The sequence below is a fragment of the Manis javanica genome, chromosome 2, assembly GCF_040802235.1.
Source record: "Manis javanica isolate MJ-LG chromosome 2, MJ_LKY, whole genome shotgun sequence".
Lineage (NCBI taxonomy): Eukaryota > Metazoa > Chordata > Mammalia > Pholidota > Manidae > Manis > Manis javanica.
This window is the reverse complement of record NC_133157.1, coordinates 107,548,399-107,572,259: the sequence shown is the minus strand read 5'-3', so window position 1 is coordinate 107,572,259 and position 23,861 is coordinate 107,548,399. Positions and strand designations below refer to the sequence as shown.

At 36.5% G+C, this 23,861-nt stretch overlaps 1 long non-coding RNA gene across 1 annotated transcript; it reads right to left on the bottom strand.

Moving 5' to 3' along the window:
• Window positions 1-917: 917 nt before the first annotated feature.
• LOC140845180 (uncharacterized) lies at window positions 918-22,299 on the bottom strand. Its single transcript, XR_012123938.1, has 4 exons — window positions 22,264-22,299; window positions 19,883-19,962; window positions 19,736-19,795; window positions 918-1,263 (listed from the first exon to the last, which is right to left on the bottom strand). It is a non-coding gene; the product is annotated as an uncharacterized lncRNA (long non-coding RNA).
• Between the last annotated feature and the right edge of the window lie 1,562 nt (window positions 22,300-23,861).

Genomic DNA, 23,861 nt, shown 5'->3' with positions numbered 1-23,861 from the left:
AGGAGAAAAATTCCTTTCTTTAGCCAAACTGATGGGAGGAAATTTGAAAGAAGCGCCAAACTGTGTAACTGTAATTCAGCCAAGGACTGCTAAAACAAGGTGTTGATATATAGCAGCAGACTTAAAACAAGTTTCTAGGGCAACACTCCCTTTGGAGACGGTGGCATATAGTGCATAGTAGATGAAGCTCGAATAATGCTCCACGGCGCTATGCCACCCCATGTACTTGCGCTGAAAGTAACACGTCTCTCTCCAATTAAATCTTGTGCCTTTTACGCACAAATAAATCGCCTCTCTAGCTTTCTTTTGCACCAGAATATATCAGCTTTATGTGACAGCTGCCACAAATACATTTCTTGAGAATAGCTTTAGAAAATTGTAATCCAGAGTCTACGATTCTGAAACTGGTCTACAGACAGGGCCTACCTTGTAGGTAGAGGAACAGAGAGGGCCAAGTTGTACATTACGTACAGAAGAAAGCAAACTCACCTTCAGTAAACGTTAAAAACCTGACATTCGGAAAAGAATAAGCACGTGAATCTTGGTCTTGATACTTCTCGGCAAGCAAAACTTCAAAGTTTTCCAAACACTAAGGAAACTGTTTATAGCTTTAAAGATGCTTCTAGGAGCCCTGTGTGATATATACTGTTGAGTTGACCTCCCTAGAGCAAATTTACCCCCGTACCCCCACCCCTCTGTCCGGAGGCTTTAGGGTTGGCTTTCTCAGAAATTAGTTGGCGGGCGAGGAGGCAGTAAATCAATTTGACTTCGTATTATGGAGAGATTGGATGGATTAGAAAGGGAGCGAATCAAGTTCAGGTGCCTCAAACTTTTTAATTGAGTTCCTTCCTTCCCACCCTAAGGCTTTGGGGCACAAAGCTGAGCCCAGGAGGCGCGAAATGATGGCGGCCCTCGGGGTCTGTGCGCTGCGGCCACGGCATGAGCGAGCCATTGCCTTCGGGCTTGGAAGGATGCGCGCAGAGGGCGCGCGTTGTTCTTCTCAAGTGCGGTGCTCCAGTTACGTGCACCATCGTGGGGAGACGAACAGTTATTTTGGAAAAGCCTTGGAGATCATTTCCCTGGCCAGGGAGGCAGGCCTTGGGCACAATGGGAGGACCCTCTCTCTGGGATCCCTCTCTGCTCTGCGCAGCCCAGGGGTCTCTCCCTTACTCGGTGGCGTCCATGCTGTTCACTGGGGTGCTCTGGGGGTATTGATGGCTTCTCCAAAGGCTCTTTCTTCTTCCAGGGCTCCTGACAGCCTCACTAAAAACACGGAAAGATGAATAGACATGAAATTTGTTTCACTTACTAGACATAACCCCCCTACCCACGACTCATGCAGAGCACTCTGCATCATGTTTAGGGGGCCTTCCCAGGCCTGCCACCACTAGGCGGGGGGGCCTCTTCAGTGACCTGGCATAGGTCAGGCAGTCAGATCCTCCTTGGCCTTCCAAGTAGAGTTTGTCAGCCAGTGTTCCTCTAAAGGTTTCCTGCTGCCTCAGACTCTGGAAATGGTTTCAGGTGCTTGTGACCAAGGCGGGTAAAAGACCTTCTGTGGAGAGTTATCTCCCTAGAATTAGGAACCATTGTGCAAGAATAAAAGACGGCAGGGGTTGTCATGTGTTTGGGTCCAAGGATCTAACCAAGATTTTTCCATTGGTGTTTTCAATCTTCCTTCATATGAAACAGAAAATGAATGCGAAGGAAACAAAATCAAATTGGCAGGGGTTCTGAAACTGGGGAATGGCTAGATCCTCCCCACAGGAGCTGAGCTCTGCTCTCTAGGGAAGGACCTTTATTTGGTGTGCAAATTGTGAGGAAAGCGTTGTAGGTCTGAGACAGGAGAGCCACAACATGGGATATGATGTTCCAGCTTTGAAGGGGAACAGAGGCCCTGAGCCCTCCCAGTGAATGCCAGAAGCGTGGAGGAGGCAACAAAGAATTGCAGCCCTGCAGTCATTGGTAGGTGTCCATGCAGACATTCACAGCTGGGGCAGTGGGAGAAGGGACACAGGATTGGGCTGTCATTCCAAGGCTTAACATGAACAAAGATAAAACGTGACAACCTCTGCTTTCAGTGGTTGGAATGTTCAAAGTGGAGTGCTAGGGAGTTGGTCTGGGTCAAGTGTTTTCTGAAGCAGGGCCTTTCTTTTTCTGGTCAAGTAGCAACCAGGGAAGTTCTGAGGCCCTTTTCCCAAGGTTACTTTTCTTACTAGAAGAAGAATTCTTCTGAACAATGTCCAATTCCACCCACTGCTGAAGGTGAAGAGATGGAGTTTTCAAGATTCCTGGACATAAGAGAGACGGCATTGTTTTCTGCACACTGGAGACCCAGGTGGCTGTATTTAGCCTTTATGAACTTGAACAACCTACCTTGACTTTTTTGGGTAAAGTTCATGTATTCTTTCACACAGTTAATGAAGAGATATAACATTTCCTTTTACAAAAGTTCATGTACGTGTAGATGAATCCACGGGTACCATAATTTAGAAATCATTTATCTGACAAAGAAATTTAGGTAGTAAACCATTGAAGGAGTAATGGAAACCTGGTAGTTAACGTAGCCGTTGATTTCAGACTCACTTTAGAAATCAGCAGACAAAGCATTTACCGATGAATGAATCTCCTCTATAATATCTGGGAAAGACAATTGAGAATCTTCTGCTAATGCAACTGACTAGCAAACATCTTAGAGAATCAATAAATGGAAATGATAACACATTATGTTCATCCTAAGAACACAGGCACATTGTTTTCCTTAAATTCTGCTATAAAAGCCAAAATCCAAGTTAGAAAATCATAATGTAATAAAACTTTGATTTTCTTTAGTTGAAATAACTCTCCTAAATAATAAAAAAAGGGATGTAAATATCCCCAAAAGACTAATGACATTTCACAGGTAATGCAATTTAGAAAGAAACACTTCCATGTTTTCTTTTCCAACAATGTGCATTTTTGTAAACTGCTATAAATTGCAATTCAAAAGCACTGATCTCGCCATCCCCAATCATTTTTTATACTGATCAAATGAATGCAGATACTCCCATTTGGGAGGGGCAACATGACATTTCACTTGGCAGTTCTAAACAGGTCACAGACCTTTCACAGACCCTAAGGCAGTGGGAGGGAGCTCTTTACTAAACCGTGTAACCAAATCAAACCAATGGTTACCCCTTTTCAAAACCGTTGGAATGGTTTGCACAATGCTATTCACATAGCAGCACAGAAACTGAAAGGATGGTCATCCAATGGAAATTTCTTTCCTTTTGTTTAAACTTGCAGAGCTCAAAAAAGTAATACTTGAAGGAAAACCATTACTTTTGCCATGATAAAAATCACAAACCATACACATGCATTTACTGTCATAACCTGGCATAGTGGAAGCTATCCACTGGCATGTGTATATATATATGTATGTATATATACATATACATACATATATATATGCACATGTATGTATGTATATGCATGTGTATTTATTGGAGACATTGCTTTGTTTGAAACCTAAGGCACAAAGACACAACATGGCTGCCCTGGAGATGACCTATTGCTTTCAAGTTGCTTGAACACATCAGAATTTCCATTGTTAAGGTTGATTAATTGAAACTGATAAGTTACCATGAATAAAGATTGTTTTTCTGTTTAATGTGGTGGGCCTGATTTGGTAAATGCCTCATTCATGTAGCTTTGCAGTGCAGCATATGGGCAAGAGTCATTCAGTATCACAAACATATACAATTTATTATGCTTGTATGGGCACAGCCAAAGGCCTTTCTATTTTAATGACAAAGTTTCAATGAAAAATTCCATTTAAAGAGTCACTAGTAACATGAAGTGTGATTTTGTTATTTATTCTTGGAGTTTCTGAGTTTCTGTGAGTAGTTTAAAAGACAAAATATTTAAATAGAGTTAAAAAAAAGATGCATTATCCAAATTTTAGCTTAGCACTAGTTATTGGGTATATAGCAGAATTTATCTTAAATGTTAGCAGACATATGAAGAGAAAGCACTTTGTCATCTGATGCCAGACTTTGTACCATACTATTGATAAAGTTACCATAAATGTCTCACTGAGATGCACCAATGATAGCTTGCACTGCCTGGTTTACAAGGAAATGCAAAGGGGACTGGTGAATAAGATGTCAGCTTTCTGATATCTTTTTTTTCTTAATTAATGGAATCAGAGGACAATTTTTAAAAATAATTTAGGGACGATCACATAAAAAAACAGTGGACTTACTAATTTTTCCACAATCTAACTACTGTTCACTTCCTTTACCTGAAAGCTGATGTCACTTTTCAAAGTGTTAACTACCTAAAAACTGTCATGAATATTTACCGGTAAATCTAAAGTTTCTCATTTTTTCACAATCATTGTTCAGAAACTTTTCCTTTTTTCCTTTAGGCTGTTCATATAATTGCCAGAAGACAAAAATATGAAATGCATGCTAATGAAACTAAAGGAACAACTGTATCAAGCCATCAAAGAGATAGTTACCATATTCTGCCTTTAATGTCTTATCAAATAAATTCTCTGGTCATTCATGTCCATGACGCAGTTCAAGTTCACCCAACATTTCTCAATTAAATTAGATGGGTAATCTCAGTTCAACTCTTCTGGAGAGTAATAAACCACATTGGTCACAGTTGACCACAGCGAGTATGTGTTTCATAAAAGACTAGATGTCCATTGGAAAGCTAATCAGTGCACTGCCACTTGTAAAATTCTCTCTTGCATTTTGAAGCGATAATCTGTATCTAATTTTTAAAGAAAAATTTACTCTCCTTTCACTCTTCTGAGGCCAATTTCTTTTCTGGACCTGAATAGAGATCATTGGTGAAACAGTACCAAATAGCTTTGGTATGTGTTTAACAAAAACACACCTCTTTATAGAACATAACAAATTATGCAATGTTCACAGATGCGGTTCACATTGTGCCTTTTGTGAGAAAATCAAGGCCCAGCTCTATGCCCCACCCCCTTCTTTATGAAAGGCCGGGCTGCCAATGCAATCTGTCCTAATCCTAGAGAAAAATAAACACACTTAATATGGAAACTTTAGACAGCTATTCTTTAAAATGTTTGTCATTTGAACTTTTGGTCTGTGTACTTTGCACAAGTATGAGTTTTAAGTTACAAACATCTATTTATTCCTATAAATAAGCAACTTTGGGCATAAGGATTAAAATTTAACTGTTCCTCTAGCCCACCTCTGACATTTGGATATTTAGTGGAAATGTTCTTTTCATAGAATTTCATGCATGAATCTATAGGTTACCAAAGAAGTACACTAACTTTTCAATTACAACTTTTAAAATATACACAGTGGAAATATTTTAGATTTTATTCCCATATTTTGACTTTTGATTATTCTTCCAACTCACTCAGTTTTATTGAGATATAATTGACATACGGCATCAAGTGAGTTTTAGGAGTACAGCATATTGACTTGACTTACATATATTGTGAAGTGATTGCCACAGTAAGTTCAGTTAATATCTGTCATCTCATAGAAATGCAAAAAAAAAAAGGAAAATAATGTTTTTTCCATGTGACACACACCTGATCATCTACAATTGCTCTCTTACAACACTAAACTATGTTTTCTATCTTTATCTTGCATCTACCTACCACTTTAGCATTTTATTAAAAATTAAAAAAAAATAATAATAAAGGGAGAAATGTGGGATCCACATATAAATCAAGTATAAAAATCAAATGAATATTCATCTGACCTGACTGTTTATAATTCATAATGCGTGATCAAAACCAAAAGTTTCTGTGATGAATGCCCTTGTACTGTTCACCATGTAAGAACTTATTCACTATGTAAGAATTCGTTCACCATGTAAGAACTTGTTATGCTTCAGAAGATTGGAGACTGACGAGAATTAGGCTTGAGATGGATTAATGATTGTGCATTGAGCACTGACCCCCTCTATACAGAATTTCATTTTTGTTAACAACCATTTGATCAATAAATATGAGAGATGCCCTCTCAAAAAAAAAAGATTAAAAAAAATCACCAAGTACTCTTAAAATTGAAATACATATTTATTGTAATCTGATTGTATTTCATACTGTAACAATATATGAATTTTACCATTGAAAAAAAAATTTGAAACTTTAGATTAGAAGCATGGAGAAGAGATTGAAAGGAGCTTCTCAGAAGAAATAAAATAGAAAATGTACAAACAATATTTGAGAAGATAGTAGTTGAAAAATTTACAGAAGTAAAGAAAGATATGAATCATCAGATCCAGATTGTACTCTAAATATTGATAAAGATAAATATACCATTAAGTACATTGTAGTAAAACTACAGACTATCAAGAATAAAGATTAAACGTTAAAAGTTACCATAAAGAAAGCATAAAATGACCACAAATGATTGACACAGACTTCATATAACCCTAAGCAGAGGATCAAAGGCAATGGTATAATAACAAAATGTGGAGGAAAAAATAATTGCCAACTTAGAATTTCATATTTCACCGAACCATCATACCATCAAGAGTGAGGTAAAATTAAGAAAAATAGAATTTACCATCTGTAGGCTGTCACTAAACAAATTATTGAAGTAATAATACTTCTTAATATACACATATATGTAAACATATACACTAAAATAAAAGAAATAGATTTCAAACCAGCAGAGGGCAAATGAAGGAATATAGACAATATCAACTCAAAAGAAACTATGAGAGAAAACAATAAGAGGTAAAGCAAAATATCAGGGAATACAAAAGGTGGTAGCAATAAGTCCAAGTTATTAATAATTACAAATGTTGTAAACAGAATAAATTAACCTATTAAAAAGTGGATATTATCAGAGAGAACTAAAAAAAGAGATCTAATTTTAAGTTCCTTAAAAGAGAAAAACTGAATAAAAAGATTTGTAAAAAGGTTGAAAATAAAAGGAGAGAAAGAGATATAATGCAAATACTAATAAAAAGAGCTATTATTTATATCACATACAATCAAATTCAAGAATAAGGAATTACTAGGGAGAAAGAGGAATACTTGCATGCAAAAATCCACAAAGAAAAGAATACAATAAACTAGGATAAATTTAATATAGCCTGGAAATATGTAAAATAAAAATCAACATAGTTACTAAGAGAAACATAAATTATTAGACAGTGAGATATTTTTATGTTCCAGTCTATTTAGATTGGAAGAACTATCAAACAACAAGATGACACAGATTGGAAAAACTACCAAATTAACAAGATGACATATTAGGTATGGATTTATGGACTCAAAAATAGAAAATAAAAATTTACAAATTACAATGAAATATTTACAAATTACAATGGAAGTCTGTACAATTTTAAAGTAGTAATGCCATATAGACTACAGTCTCTGACTTAAATGTAATGAAATTGGAACCATTAATTAAAACTGTCTCTAACAAAGCATGTTAAAACTTCCTTACATATTAGAGAGGAAATCATGATGGTAACAAAATATTTAGAACTAAACAACAATTACAGTGTTATGTAACAAAATTTGTGGGATACAACTAAAACAATTTTTAGAGTCATAAATACATGTCTTAAGCTATAGTAAAAATGAAAATAAATGAGTAATCTAGAGAAAGATTGTACAGTAAATCAACAAACCAAAAATTACTACTTTAGAAAAGACTAAAATTTATACTTGAGCAGGATTAAAAGCAAACAAATGGTAAATATATAAAACAATGTCAGTAATAGAAAAAGGATTACAGAGATAGTAGAATTGATAAAATATAATGAACAAGTTTACCTCAACATGTATTTGAAAACCTAGAGAAAATGAACTATGTAAGTAGAAAAAACTGCTTAATTTGACTCAATAAAACATAGAAAGCTAATAACCATTAGATAAACTGAATTGTCATTCAGAAATGTTTTGTTCATAAAAGACACAAGGCCAGTTTGACAGATGAATTTTTTGTACCACCAAAGAACAGATAATGCCTATTTTATATAAACTCTTGCAGTCTCAAAGAAGTAGAGCGAGCCAATTATTTCTGTGAGTCTAATATCATCTTTATGCCCAAACTAGATAAGGGTAGTTCAGGGGAAAAATGTATAGATCAAACTCAGAAGAAAAATCCTAAAAAATATGGTGGAAAACTAAAGTTATTCATTTATACAAAAAATAAGGAAAAGTACATGAGAAAATTTATTAATGTATTTTAGTATTAACAGATTAAAAAGGAAATATCACAATTAGCTTAAAAGGTAGAGATAAAACTTAGCTATCAATTTATTATAAAAACTCTTAGCACCTGCAAATAGAAGACAACTTTAAAAAAAATTTTTTTTTAATTTTGGTATCATTAATGTACAATTATGTGAGTAACATTACGGTTACTAGATTCCCCCCATTATCAAGTCCCCACCACATACCCCATTACAGTCACTGTCCATCAGCGTAGTAAGATGCTATAAAATCACTACTTGTAGAAGATAACTTTCTTGACTTGAAAAAAATAGGTAAGATAAACTTACAATGAACATCATACTTCAGATTAAGAGAGAAACAATACAAGAGTGTCACTAACTGCTCTATTCAGCATTACACTTACAATCCTAGCCAGCACAATAAGACAGGAAAAAAATAAGTGGTACATAAAGATTGGAAGAGACAAGTCTTTTAAGTTTATAGATGACGTGATTTTCTAAATAGAAATGATGAGAGACTTTTCAGACATGCTGTTAGAACCAGTAGAGTTCAGCAAGTTTTTGGAACCAAGATCAAAATATGAAATCCAATACTCGACATAAATAAACATCTAAAATGTGTCACAGAAAAAAGATTGTATTCAAGAATAATAACAAAAACTAAATTAGTTATGTCGATAAGTTACTTAGGAACAAATCTAATAAAAGTTGTGCAGGACCTTTATGAAGATACACAAAACATTATTAAATAAAACTATAAGAATCTCCAAATCAATGGAAAATTGTATCATATTCATAGTTATGAGGGCTCAATGTCATAAAAAGGTTCATTCTTTTCAGGTCAAGCTTTAAATCAAAATACCAAAAGTTTTTTCATGAATCTTGAAATGGTAAACCTAAAATCCATATGCAAAGTAAAGAACCTAGAGGGGCTAAGACAATTTTAAAGAACAAGATGGAGAGATTTGTAGAACCAAATATTCAGTTTTATTTTAAAGCCAAAGTTATTAAAACTCTGGTAATACAGTAGGAAAGACAAAAAGTTCAATTGCACAGAATGGAGGTGGGGCAATAAATGGTGCTAGGGTAACTGGCTATTCCATTGAGCAAACAAGTTAGACTCCAAAAGCATACCATCCACAAAAATAAACTGAATGCTTTAAAGCACCTAAGTGTGAAATTCAAATTGGTAATATTTTTAGAAGACAATGTAAGATTATCTTTATAAATTTAGAGTAGGAACATTTATCTAAAAAAGATTAAAAAAGACTGAAAAATAGAGCTACATAAAAAGAAAAACTTGGTTCAACAAAAGATATCAAAAGCAAAGTTAAGAAGGGGGGTTACAGACCTGCAGACTGCTGAATGCAGATGTAATTCTAGTGCTCAACCTACCGCAAGAACAAAGCCAGCTAGGGAGAGAACCAAGATGGCGGCGTGAGTAGAGCAGTGGAAATCTCCTCCCAAAACCATATATATTTTTGAAAATACAACAAATACAACTAATCCTAAAAGAGAGACCAGAAGACACAGAACAACAACCAGACTATATCCACATCTGCAAGAACCCAGTGCCTCGCGAAGGTGGTAAGATACAAGCCACGGCCTGGTGGGACCCGGACACCCCTCACCCCAGCTCCCAGCGGGAGGAGAGGAGTCGGAGCAGGGAGGGAGAGGGAGCCCAGGACTGCTAAACACCCAGCCCCAGCCATCCACACCGGAGCACAGACACACAGTGCGTGCGTGGGGTGCTGGAAACTAGAGCAACAGGGCAGTAAGACCTGTGAGCAGGTCCCCGCAGCTGGCATACCTGGGACAAAGAAAAGCGAGTGCTTTTTGAAAGTCTTAAAGGGACAGGGACCCCACAGCTGGATGGAAGTGCCCCTGGACACTTAGCCCAGCAGCTGGGAATCCCAGGGAACTCTGGGCACCTGAACCCCCACAGCGCAGCTCAGAGGCCCCTCACCACAATAAACAGCCTCCTGCCTGTTCCCTCTCCAACACGGCTCCGCCATATTGGAGAAGCAGTCGGAGGCAGGCCACGCCCACAGCAACTGCAGAGCTAAATAAACTCCATAGCAGCCAGGCAAGATCAGAAGCCCTGTCTGCACACAGCTGCCCAGCACAAGCCCCTAGAGGCTGCTGTTCTCCCAGGAGAGAAAGGCCACAAACTGGCAAGAAGGGACTTTCTCTTACCCAACACATGTGCCAGCTCCCACAAATATATCTATCGTCATGAAAAGGCAGAAGAAATTGATACAGACCAAGATCACAGAGGCAAACCCTGAGAAGGAGATAGACCTAACCAGTCTTCCTGAAAAAGAATTAAAAATAAATCTCATAACCATGCTGATGGAGCTGCAGAGAAATATGCAAGAGCTAAGGAATGATGTCCAGAAAGAGATTACAGAAATGAAACAATCTCTGGAAGGATTTATAAACAGAATGGATAAGATGCAAGAGGCCATTGATGGAACAGAAACCAGAGAACAAGAATGCATACAAGCTGATGCAGAGAGAGAAAGAAGGATCTCCAGGAATGGAACAATATTAAGAGAACCGTGTGACCAATCCAAAAGGAACAATATCCACATTCTAGGGGTACCAGAAGAAGAAGAGAGAGAGAAAGGGAAAGAAAGTGTCTTTGAAGAAATAATGGCTGAAAACTTCCCCAAACTGGAGGAGGAAATAATCGATCAGACCATGGAAGTGTACAGAACTCCCAACAGAAAGGACCCAAGGAGGACAACACCAAGACACATAATAATTAAAATAGCAAAGGTCAAGGACAAGGACAGAGTTTTAAAGGCAGCTAAAAAGGGGAAAAAGGTTACCTACAAAGGAAAACCCATCAGGCTATCATCAGACTTCTCAACAGAAACATTACAGGCCAGAAGAGAATGGCATGATATATTTAATGCAATGAAAGAGAAGGGCCTTGAACCAAGGATACTGTATCCAGCACGACTATCATTTAGATATGAAGAAGGGATTAAACAATTCCCAGACAAGCAAAAGTTGAGGGAATTTGCCTCCCACAAACCACCTCTACAGGGTATTTTAGAGGGACTGCTCTAGATGGGAGCACTCTTAAGACGAAATAGATGTCACCAGAGAAAATAAAATCACAGCAAAGAAAGTAGACCAACCAAATACTAACTAAAGGCAAAAAATAAAATCAACTACCCACAAAAGCAGTTAAAGGAAGCACAAAAGAGCACAGAATAAAACAACCAACATATAAAGAATGGAGGAGGAGGAATAAGAAGGGAGAAAAATAAATAATGACCAGACAGTGTTTAAAATAGCTCAATAAGCAAGTTAAGTTAGACAGTAAGATACTAAAGAAGCTAACCTTGAACCTTTTGCAACCACGAATCTAAAACCTGCAATGGCAATAAGTACACATCTTTCAATAATCACCCTAAGTGTAAATGGACTGAATGCACCAATCAAAAGACACAGAATAACAGAATGGATAAAAAAGCAAGACCCATCTCTATGCTGCTTACAAGAGACTCACCTCAAACCCAAAGACTATAGGAACAAAGAAAGACTGAAGGAACAAAACAGCAGCAGAATCATAGAACCTAAGAATGGACTAACAGTTACCAAAGGGAAAGGGACTAGGGAGAAAGGGAGGGAAGAGATGGATAAGGGCGGGAAGAAGAAAGGGGGTATTACTATTAGCATGTATAATGTCGAGGGGGGAACGGTGAGGGCTGTGCAACACAGAGAAGACAAGCAGTGATTCTACAACATCTTACTACGCTGATGGACAGTACTGTAATGGGGTTTGTTGGGGGGATATGGTGAAGGGGGGACCCTAAAAAAAAAAGATAAAAAAAATAAAAAGCAAAGTTAAAAGATACACCACATGCAGAGGAAACAATATAACTGACAAAGGGTTAATAGTCAGAATTTATAAAAACTACAAATCAATAGGAAAAAGAAGAAAAACCAAATAATATAAAAATGGTCAATGGTTAACAGCAAGCAATTCACAGAATAGGAAACCAAAATGGTCAATAAATGTAAAAAAATTATTGTCACTAGTTATCAGGGTATTTCAAAGAAAAAATAAGGCATAATTTCATACCCATCAGATCGACATAAATTAAAAAGTACAGCAACCTCAATTGTTAGTAAGAACATGGAATACAAACTCATAAATGACTGGTATGAGTGCAAATTAGTGAACCATTAAGGTGTGTAATTTGACAGTACATTATCAGGTGAAATTAAAGATGTGTGTACTTTTGAAAACAATTCCATTTCTAAGCACTTATTCTGGTGAAACTCTTGCATATATGACTATGACAAATGTACAGAGATGTTTATAGTAGCTATGTTAACAATGGCAACACACTGAAAATCTTCTAAATTCCCATCAACAGAACAGATATAATGCAGTATATTGGACAATGGCATATACTATACAAGAGGTAAAATAAATGAACTCAAGCTACATACAGCTAAATACTATAATTAAATTTCAAAAATATCACATTTGTGGGGGAAAAAGAATATATACATCCCACTCTTGCTTATATAATGCTTGAAAACATGCCAAATGATGTTATGTGTATGATGTGTGTGTGTGTGTGTGTGTGTGTGTGTGTGTAGAAATACACAAAATAAACGAGATTGACAAATGCTAAAATCTGGAAGGGGTTACTTCTGGGGAGGGAGGGAAGTAGTGATCTGAAGCTTCAAGTCTATCTTTACTGTTTCATTTTTTTAATGATCAATCATGGCAAAACCCAATGGCCATGTGGTGTTCAAAGGGTAATTCTGTGTTTTCTGAATATTTGAAAGTTTTCACAATAAAAATAAAAAGTTTCTACATTAAATATATCTATGAGGAAATTAAGCCTCTCCTCAATCCACTCTCACGGATGTGAAAACACAAATAATAAAATTATTTTATAATTTTTTGTCCCCTCCAGCTAATGTTTGTGTAGAATTTAATAACAGATAGCTTGCTTTCTTCCTGTGACCTAATTTTTCCCATGTGATTGTTTCTTAAGATGAGAAGTTGAACTAACCAGGAATGTGATTGGCTGAGGATTAGAGTTCAGTGGCATTTCTATGCACTGGCACTTATAAATATCCACTTTTCTAAAATCAGTTTATTTCTTCAATTTCCAACTTTGGGGTTCCTTCAGTTGAAAGGAATATTCATACAGTATCTTTCACATACAAAGATGTTATTTTCCGCTTACTTAAGGCTGCACTTAATATGTGCATGAATTTGCAAGAATCCACAAATAATATCTTGCAACATTTTGCCATTTCTATAACAGAACCATTCCTAAATTAAAAATTAATACCCACTGTCTCTGCATGAATTAAACCTTCTCTCAATATTTGTTACCACTATAAAGACTCAAGGTTTATGATGATGCCTCTTAAGTAACCCGGCAGCAACCAGGCAGCTGAGTTCAATGGCCAGAGGTTGAAACACCAGTTTTGGGCATATTTAGGAATGTGCTTGGTGGCATCTATTAAATGAAATATTGTTAACAGATATTTACAAACATTGCTAGATGGAATTAATACAATCCATGAAATTAATAAAGTACATTTTTAATATGTACTAGTCTTAACCTTTTTTTATACTAAATTTTTATGATTTTACAAATTCAAAGTAACGACTACTTATTTACTTCAAAGATGAACACTCTATTTTCAAAGCATGGATTACCTTTCATTTTCACTTTTCACATTTTTCAATCCCCTATCTGACCTATAGACAGAGCTTCAGTTGTATAGAGAACTTCTGATTTTTTAATTGTTTTTCTAATCCAATCAGTCCTTTTAATTTTTTTCTGTGCCATTGAGAATTCACTGTATTTGGAAAAGTATATTAAGAGACACACTGTTGATCTTCTGGGCTTTAATTTATCATCTCATATTCTAAATCCCATGCCTCGAGTAGAAAATGTCTCTAGAATATAGGTATAAAAAGCAAGGACAATTCCTAAGGAAAGGTAGTTGAGAATCAGCCCAAATCTCAAAGACAAGGATGACACATATAATTTAGAAATATATCACTTGAATAATAGGTAACTGGGGAAAACAAAGGAAGTAGAGAAGTTGGTGTCAGTAACATCATTAACATTTACTAGTCTCTTAACACATTATATTCATTAAATCAGGTTAGTCTAGTTACCTAACTCATAATTCATTGATTAATTCCTTCTTGTAACATCTTTATAGGCATCAATTACAAGCTAAATGATGTTACATATATATATATATTTTTTTCCGAGTGCACTTAAAAAAATTTTTTTTGATATCATTAATGTACAATTACTTGAACAACATTATGGTTACTAGACTCCCCCTATTATCAAGCCCCCCCCATATACCCCATTATAGTCACTGTCCATCAGCATAGTAAGATGCTATAGAATCACTACTTGTCTTCTCTCTATATACTATCTTTCCCGTGTCCTCCCCTGACCCCCACTACATTATATGTGCTAATCGTAATGCCCCATTTTCCCCTTATCCCTACCTTCCCACCCATCTTCCCCAGTCCCTTTTCCTTTGGTAACTGTTAGTCCATTCTTGGGTTCTGTGATTCTGCTGCTGTTTTGTTCCTTCAGTTTTTTCTTTGTTTTTATACTCCACAGATGAGTGAAATCATTTGATACTTGTCTTTCTCTGCCTGGCTTATTTCACTGAGCAAAATATCCTCTAGCTCCATCCATGTTGTTGCAAATGGTAGGATTTGTTTTCTTCTTATGGCTGAGTAATATTCCATTGTGTATATATACCACATCTTCTTTATCCATTCATCTACTGATGGACACTTAGATTGCTTCTATTTCTTGGCTATTGTAAATAGTGCTGTGATAAATATAGGGGTGCATATGTCTTTTTCAAACTGTGCTGCTGCATTCTTAGGGTAAATTCCTAGGAGTGGAATTCCTGGGTCAAATGGTATTTCTATTTTTAGTTTTTTGAGGAACCTCCATACTGCTTTCCACAATGGTTGAACTAATTTACATTCCCACCAGCAGTGTAGGAGTGTTCCCCTTTCTCCACATCCTTGCCAACATTTGTTGTTGTTTGTCTTTTGGATGGTGGCGATCCTTACTGGTGTGAGGTGATATCTCATTGTGGTTTTAATTTGCATTTCTCTGATGATTAGTGATGTGGAGCATCTTTTCATGTGCCTGTTGGCCATCTGAATTTCTTCTTTGGAGAAGTGTCTGTTCAGCTCCTCTGCCCATTTTTTAATTGGCTTAGTTGCTTTTTGTTTGTTGAGGTGTGTGAGCTCTTTATATACTTTGGATGTCAAGCCTTTATCGGATCTGTCATTTATGAATGTATTCTCCCATACTGTAGGATCTCTTTTTGTTCTATTGATGGTATCCTTTGCTGTACAGAAGCTTTTTAGTTTGATATAGTCCCACTTGTCCATTTTTGCTTTTGTTTCCCTTGCCTGGGGAGATATGTTCATGAAGAAGTTGCTCATGTTTATGTCCAAGAGATTTTTGCCTATATTTTTTTCTAAGAGTTTTATGGTTTCATGACTTACATTGAGGTCTTTGATCCATTTTGAGTTTACTTTTGTGTATGGGGTTAGACAATAATCCAGTTTCATTCTCTTACATGTAGCTGTCCAGTTTTGATATATATATTTAATGTAGTATATGCAGTAGTAGTATAAACATGCATTCAATATGATTTGAAAACCTTACTGAATTATATTAAAATCTAGAAACAATATATTAAACAATGCTGACCCTTAGACTTAAAATACCTTCTTTCTATCTTTTATTTAAGTTCCAATTTCTTGTGTGATTTTTAAAATTATTTTTGTGTTCAAAACAAAAACAGAGGCAGCTGAACTCAACTTTGAATTAATATTTATTTTTATGAGTTGATGGAAAATACAATCAGGAAAAAAGGTGCTTTTCAGATCCCACATTCCAAAGGATGAAAAGAAAGATTTTGAAGTTTTTTCAAATAGACTGTGATTGCTCTATTACTCTTTAAAATCACCTCTTCAATGTTCTTCCCTGAAAGTCTCAGAGAATGAACAACACAGTGTAATCTAGGTTTACATTTGGGTTTCTCCTGTGTTTCAGATGTTTATGTTTGAGCTTTCCCTGACAAGCTACTTAAAGAGTCACTGTTACTTTGAGGTTTTATCTATGAGATTCGTGTCTTTGGGGCTCATTAAGAACATTTCCAAAGATTACAATGTCAATAGCACCTAATTTCTGGACTGTGAGAAAGGTCTTCTTGAGTACATAAAATCTGTGGTGGCGCACAGTACACAATGGGCAGCCCAGATCCCAAATTTTATCACAGTTGAGTAGCAAACAAATTAATAATGTTACTGGGCTCTCTTGGGATAATTATGACTGCGTAAAACATTGCTTTGAAATCTTGGAGATAGTCGTTTACCTCATTAACGAGGATTTATTTATATCCTTTTACTTGCTTATTTCTTTTTCTATGTTGCATGAGTGGCTCTCTGCTGTGCTCTTAGAATTTTTTGTATTAAAACTTGCAACAGAACAAGAAGTTATTTTCAGTCTGCTCAGGAAAGATCTATTACCTGACATAACATTGTTTTAAATTATATTTCATGTTTTATTTCACTTTCCCCAAAATATCTAATGTATATTTTGATATTAATGATGGATTTTATTCTTACACTTATACCTGGCAGAAAATTAGTTACTAAAGATCTAAAGGAGAGACTAGTTCTTATTAAATCACTAGTTTACTGCTAAGCGCATTATGGCTCTCATGTGGTGAGCTCAAATGTAGGTTTGTAGACTTTATTTTGGGGGCCTGGGGATATTATTATTAACAGCTCAGGAGTAAAGGTAAGGGTAGAGGTCAGCTAGGAACATAGCATATGCTATCTCATTCAATCCTCATTACACAACTATGATGCAGGGTCACCATCTCCATGTCACACAGCAGAGGAGACTGAGATGCCATCACCTAGTGAGGAAGTGGCTGGAGCTGAGATGGGACTCCGAGTGTATCAAAGTCTTTCTGTTGTGTCACATGTCTCCCCATGTTGTGTATGGTTAAGAATAGACAAAACAGTGTCATGCATGAGTCTTGGGACAAGTCAATATAATCCAGTGGTGACAGGCCTAGGCTCTGGGGCCACACTGTCTGTGGGTTGAATGCAGTCAATACACTTACTTGTGGTGTAACCTGGGCAGCTTAACTAAACCTCCTTGTATCCAGTATCTGCAGGTTGGGGGAAAGCAAGAATGTCACTCTCATAGGGTTTTGTGAGGCTTAGAGCTAAAACCTGAAAGATATTTAGAATAGTATCTATACCTACAAACTGTTAGTTATCCATAACTTTTAAAAGTATTCTGTCATGTCAAAGTGTAACCTAAGAACCTTGGTCTTTGATGTAACACTGAGGATACTGTTGACAGGGAGGATAAATATTCAATAGGTATTCAAAATATTCATATTCTATATGCATATCCTAAGAAATAGAACTCAATACAACAGTGACTTTAAAGAGTTTAATTTGGGGTCTATCACCAGTTAGGTTCCAGTAACCCCCCTACCCATGTTATAGAAAGTAATAAAGACTTGTCTATATAAAGGTATCATGTAGGTAACACCTTTATAATAATGTATTTGTACATTAGTGCTTGAAAATACTAATTATGTATTTTGTAGGGGCCCAAAGTGGGCATTCAAACTTCTGAACTACTTGGCAAGCTTGAGGTGATTTGGTTCACAAAGAGATCTTGGCCCTTTGAGTAGCTAGTGTGAAAACCATCCAGACACCATAAGCTGTGTTTTCTAATGAGAAGATTCATTTACTTCTTATATTAGTATATTTTAATTGAGCTTTCCTCCTGGCATTCATTTATTTGTTTTTATTCATTAAAAGTAGAACATTTATTCCTAGTAAATTTTGGGTTAACTGGAACCCAGTTAAACAGAAACTTTTGTTAACTGGTTTATTTCCCCCACACTCTTTTCAAGAGGGAAGAACATGACATGTTACAGTTGTATCAAAGATTTAGTAGAAAGAAATTTCAGGGTTGTGTCCAGAGGCATTTGATATGAATATTGTCACCTATGCCTTCTCTGCAATGCAGGCTAATATTCAGAAAAATGAGCATTTTGCATACTGCACAATTATGGATCCTAAAAAGATATTTACATTCAATCTTTTAGGAAGGCAAAAAAGTGGACTAATGGATTTTGGGAGGATTTTCAGGGTGGTAAAAACTCTACATTTTGCATTTTCATGGCTGAGGAAAGGAAGTGACACCATTTGTTTCAGTTAGGGCTGCCTTATATTCCAAGTGGCCATCAAGGTTTATTTGTATTACTTCAAATGGACCTTTGGGAAACAGTCTGCTTGGCTGGGGAAAGTCAATTTTGGCTGCAAAATCCTCAACTGAATTTTCTGGGGAATGAAATGATGCTGTTAATTAAACAGTCTAATTAAAATGTCAGGCCAACCACAGGTTCCAAATTCAACAATTTATATTTTTATGATAAATCATGACAGTCTCTCTCTGACATTGTGATGTTTTAGAAATAACTTACTATGTGAGTTGGAATTACCAACAGCTCAACAGATCTCTGTGACAGCTTTAAAAGGTTGTCATTCTCAGAGCTAGTAGCTATATGCTGTAGAGTCCAGTCTGGGCATTGCTGTAATCTAAATGCCTACCCAGGAGGCAGCCAGCACTATGACTGTTGCAAGATTCCTTGGTACCCAGGGCAGGCAACCTGGGAACAGTTACCCCCAACAGTTACCACCTGTATATTACAAGCACCACAGAAAGAGCCTCTCTTGCACAGAGGCCCAGAAGAGAGGTTCCTTTCCGTTGGAGCTCCATCTAGTTTCAAAACTAGAAGATTTTAAAATTAGGGTTCAAGATTTAAACTCATTTCACACATATCATTCTCCCTCTCATAAAGATTCAGTAAAAAAAAGTCTACTTTTCAACATTCCCAGATACAGAAAAGAAAACAAGAAGTCACTGACACCCTTTGGCTATCATCAATAATAGTAATTCAAATTAATAATGTCATATCTTTATGACATTTAATCCAACTTGCTTATCAGTGAAAAGGAAGCTCAGTTGTCTCCTAAAGACTTAGAGAAACTTATGGACAAAGCATACTTCCAGTCCCCAAAGAGTTCAATTTGAAGCCCTGTAAGGACTGAAGGGAGATAAACTATGCGAGAAATAGTTGCACTTTTCTTCTAGTTACTATATTGGAACAATAGGAATTTAACAGGAGCTTCAGGTTTGTTGCAGTTTAATAAAAAAGAGGATTCCAACTGAAATACTTTCTAGTTTTGAAGTATAACTCAATTCATTTTCAGTTGGCAGCAACTAAAATTCAGAAACATATTAGAATTTTTGATTCAGCATATCTATGTAGTAGTTTCATGAACTGGCTAAAAAAGTCAGGCATTCACACAGAATACCAAACATCTCAGGATAACAAAGAAAAGCAATATTAATCTAGACTAATAATACCTATTTTATATGCACATCTTTTTTCCAACAATAAAGATTCTTACTTTTTGGTGAAGGCAGATAGGATATTTGATCATTACTTCATACAGGCACTTGTTGTTTATCTGTAGGTAAACCAGAAAGCTTCATTACTGAGGCTGAGTAATATGACTGATTAAATGTTGAATAGGGTATAAAAATAATTTGTTTACCAAAGATGCATGATAGTCATTTGCTGAAGATGTAGAATCTGTCACCAAGGTCCCTTTAGTCTGCACAAAGGTTTTCTTTTCTGAAAAGCACAAAAAGATGTGTAGTGTGTTATCAAGGGGAAATAATTAACAAATCAAATGGATGTCAAATATTCTTCAGCCCTTAGTTACTTGAGGTATGAAAACTATGCTAATTTATTTGCTCAAATATGGCTGGGGAAATCCTTTCTTTTAATCCCATGGAATAGACTCCTTCCTTATCCAGGCTACTCTGAGAGAAGACTCAAGAAAAATGTTTTCCTTGATATCTCTTCTGACTCTATTTCCTTTTGATTATCCTTCCTGCCTCATTTGGGATTTACTCCTTGTAGCTGGTCAGGTACCACAGGGTCCCGGTTCCTACAGCATCGCTGGTCCTGGTTTCCAGGGCTGAATGATGAAAAAACAAAAGCATGTCTTCCGGGAGTTCAGAAGTAGCAGCACGGAAGCAGAATTGTCACCAACATCATATATTACAAAGTACATCAAGACATTCAAAATCTGCAGGTGAAAAGGACCGAGGTCCAGGTCCATTAGCATATCTATCACAAGGAGGTCTGAGTCGGGGAAGGACACCGAGAATTTACACAAAGTTTCCCTATTTGAGGCTTCTCTTTTGTTGGTTTGTATGCACACAGGTGTATATTTTTCCATCCCCCATAGCCCACTCCCCCTCTGTTTTCTGCCCATTGGAAACTATTTCTAAACTACAGAAAACCTTTTTTTATGTGCAGTGTTTATTTGAATATGTTATTGCAAAAATGTGTAATTTTGTGCATGCATTTTAATTTATGCCGGTGGTCTTATTTAATATCCTATTTTGTTGATTCAATGGTACAGCCTTCTGATATTTTAACATCCTTAAATTGGGATGCAGCTTACAATAGCTATAGTGTCACAGTATAACTGATAGCACTTTTTCTCTCTTAGAAACTTATAAAATCTTGAACTAATGTTGAACACACCTCAGATTCAAAGTAAGAAACAGTATACTTGTGTGTTCTGACTTCTTTCACAAAGGACTATGTACCAAGGTCTAAATACTTCCAGGAAGTATGTTTTTCACATCTGTTAGTGAAGAGTCCCTGAGCTGAGTGAGAAAGCATCATAATGCAAAATATGAAGCAAAAGCACAGTCATGGTGTTCTTACTTGACAACTATTTACTCTTAAAGAAATTGATCTGCTGATTCTAAAACATATATGGAAATGCTAAGGATATAGAATTGCCAAGACAATCTTAGAGAAGAGGAATAAACTGAAGGACTTACACTACCTGATTTCAGAGCTTATTAGAAAGCTATATTAATTAAGGCCTTAGTATTGGCAAAAGGATAGACACATAGACCAATGGAACAAAACAGAGGGCTTACAAATAGACTTGTATAGACAGAGTCAATTGAATCCGAATGAAGGAACCAGTGATGTTCAGTGGGAGAGGGAAGATCAACATTACATCAGAAGAAGTATACATGGAATGTGGGATATAGTCATGGCCACAGAAAATACAATTTGCCATAGAAAACAAGAGCTAAGTTGATCTTCATTAAAATTAGGAACTTATGACCTTCAAGGATACTGTTCTGTAAATGAAAAGAAAAACTACAGACTGGGAAAAAATATTTGCAATACATGTATCTGACAAAAGACTTGTATCCAGAACACATAACAAAATATTATAACCCGTAATAGTTAAAAACAGACAAAGGTCGGGGAGGAGGAATGGGCAATTGTTTAATAAGCATAGAGTTTCAGATTTGTAAGATGAAAGCAGTTCTGGGGATTGACTGCACAACAAAGTGAATGCACTTAACATTATTGAACTGAACACTTAAAAATGGTTAAGATGGCAAGTTTTATGTTACGTGCATTTTACTACAATTAAAAAAAAGTCTTAAATAATCCCTTTACAAAAGAAGATCTAAGAATGGCCAATAGCACATGAAAAGATGCTCAACATCATTAATTACCAGGAAAATGCAAGTTAAAACTTCAATGAGATACTATTTTAGGACGGTGAAAATTTAAAAACTGACAATATCAAGTTGGTGAAGATATGAAGCAATAGGAACTCTCAGACATTGCTTGTCGGAAGGTGAGATGACACAATCACTTTAGAATATTGGCAATTTTTTACCAAGTTAAACATATGTTCTCCCATGTCCCAATGTGGCTCTGGGAGAAAGATGGTTCCCCACCCTGGAAAAGTTCTCTATGAATCCTCTGAAACCGAAGAAAGTCAAGGGAAAGGGTAGACTTGGGATTAAAGTTTTATTTCTCATGGTTCAGTCTCTCTCCCAGCAAACCCCAGCTGTTAGCGCCTTCTCACCCAGCAGCACTCACCAGTCCTCCTTCTCCCGTCCTGGTGCTCTCCCGTCCCCCCAACCCCCACTTCCGGGAATAATGCCATGGGCGGGTCACTGATGACTGGTGGGCACCTGACCAATTACATACCAGGAACAGAGGGGAGGAGAGAATGACTGCTACTCTCAACCCCTTACCCTGTTCTGGCAATCCCATGACAGACCTGTGGCTCTGCCCTGGTAAATACAAACACCACACTGATGTGCAAACAGGACCTTATGTGCATATCACTGTCAACCCTGCACAGGGATTCTGGTTGAAAACTCCGATTTGCCCAACACCCAGCTGTTCCATTTTTTTAAATTTAAATATCATCGATACACAATCTTATACTGGCTTCAACTATACAACACAGTGGTTCAACAGTTACTGACCTTATTAAATCCTGATTCTCTCTAGTGCAGTTACTAACTGTCAACACAGGAAGATGTTACAGAATCATTCCAGCCATTCCATTCTTACCTGAGAGTTACAAAAACATATTTCCACAAAGGACATGTCAAAATGTTTATAGCAGCTTTTTTCCTGCAAATAGCTCCTAACTGGAAACTGCCCAGGCGTCCATTGGAAGGAGAGTGGATAAACCAATCATGGCTTATTCATACTGTAGACTACTACTCAGAAATACAAAGAAACAATGGCTCCAGATACACACAACAACTTTGGTGGTGGGTGAATCGTAAAGGCACTATGCTGAGTAAAATAAGCCAGATGTAAAAGAGTACATAGGTTCCATCTACATACATCTTAAGAACAGGCAAAACCAACACATAGTGATAGAAATCAGAGCAATGTTTTTTGGCACGGGGATGTGGGTAACATATTGCCTGGAAAGGGACACCAGGGAGCTCTCAGGGATGATGGAAATGTTTTACTCTTTCACTCAGGTGGTGGCTGCACAGGTCCAGACTCTTCACATGATACATTTGGTATTTGTGCACTTTACTGTATGCAAAATATACCTCAACAGTAAGAAAAAAATCACCCTTTTCTTTATTTATTCATTTTATTCAATTTATTTCAAATTATTCATTTAACTTATTTATTTATTCAAACATATAAAGTTTGATGTTTACTTATTTATCTTTTCTACTATGAAGGTCAGGAATTATTCTGACCTCTGTGAGTAAAACAGTTTACAAGACACACCAGTCTGTGATCTCATGGAATTTATAGTCTACAAAGGAAGGAGCCATATTTGACATGGGCACTGTGTTATACCCAGCATGGAGTATAGTGCTTGATACATATTTGTGCTCACTAAATATCTGTGGAACAAAATAGCAATGGACTACTAGACTCTGAGAAGTGACTGGTGGTTACCATGGGGGAGGGGTTAGGGTGGGTGGATCCTCCAATATTTTATTTGTCCATCTGATTAGAGATCTAAAATGAGGATTACCCCAAAAGAAACTGTAACCTTCAGATGAGAAGAGGAAATACCAAAAGAGAAATTCCAACTATTCTATGTAGAGAATTATTACATTTTTCTATGTAGACCAATTGGGGAGCTTTTCAGGGGAGTCAATTATTAAATCCTTAACAAGGTTCAGATTACTATGCAAATTTTAGCTAAA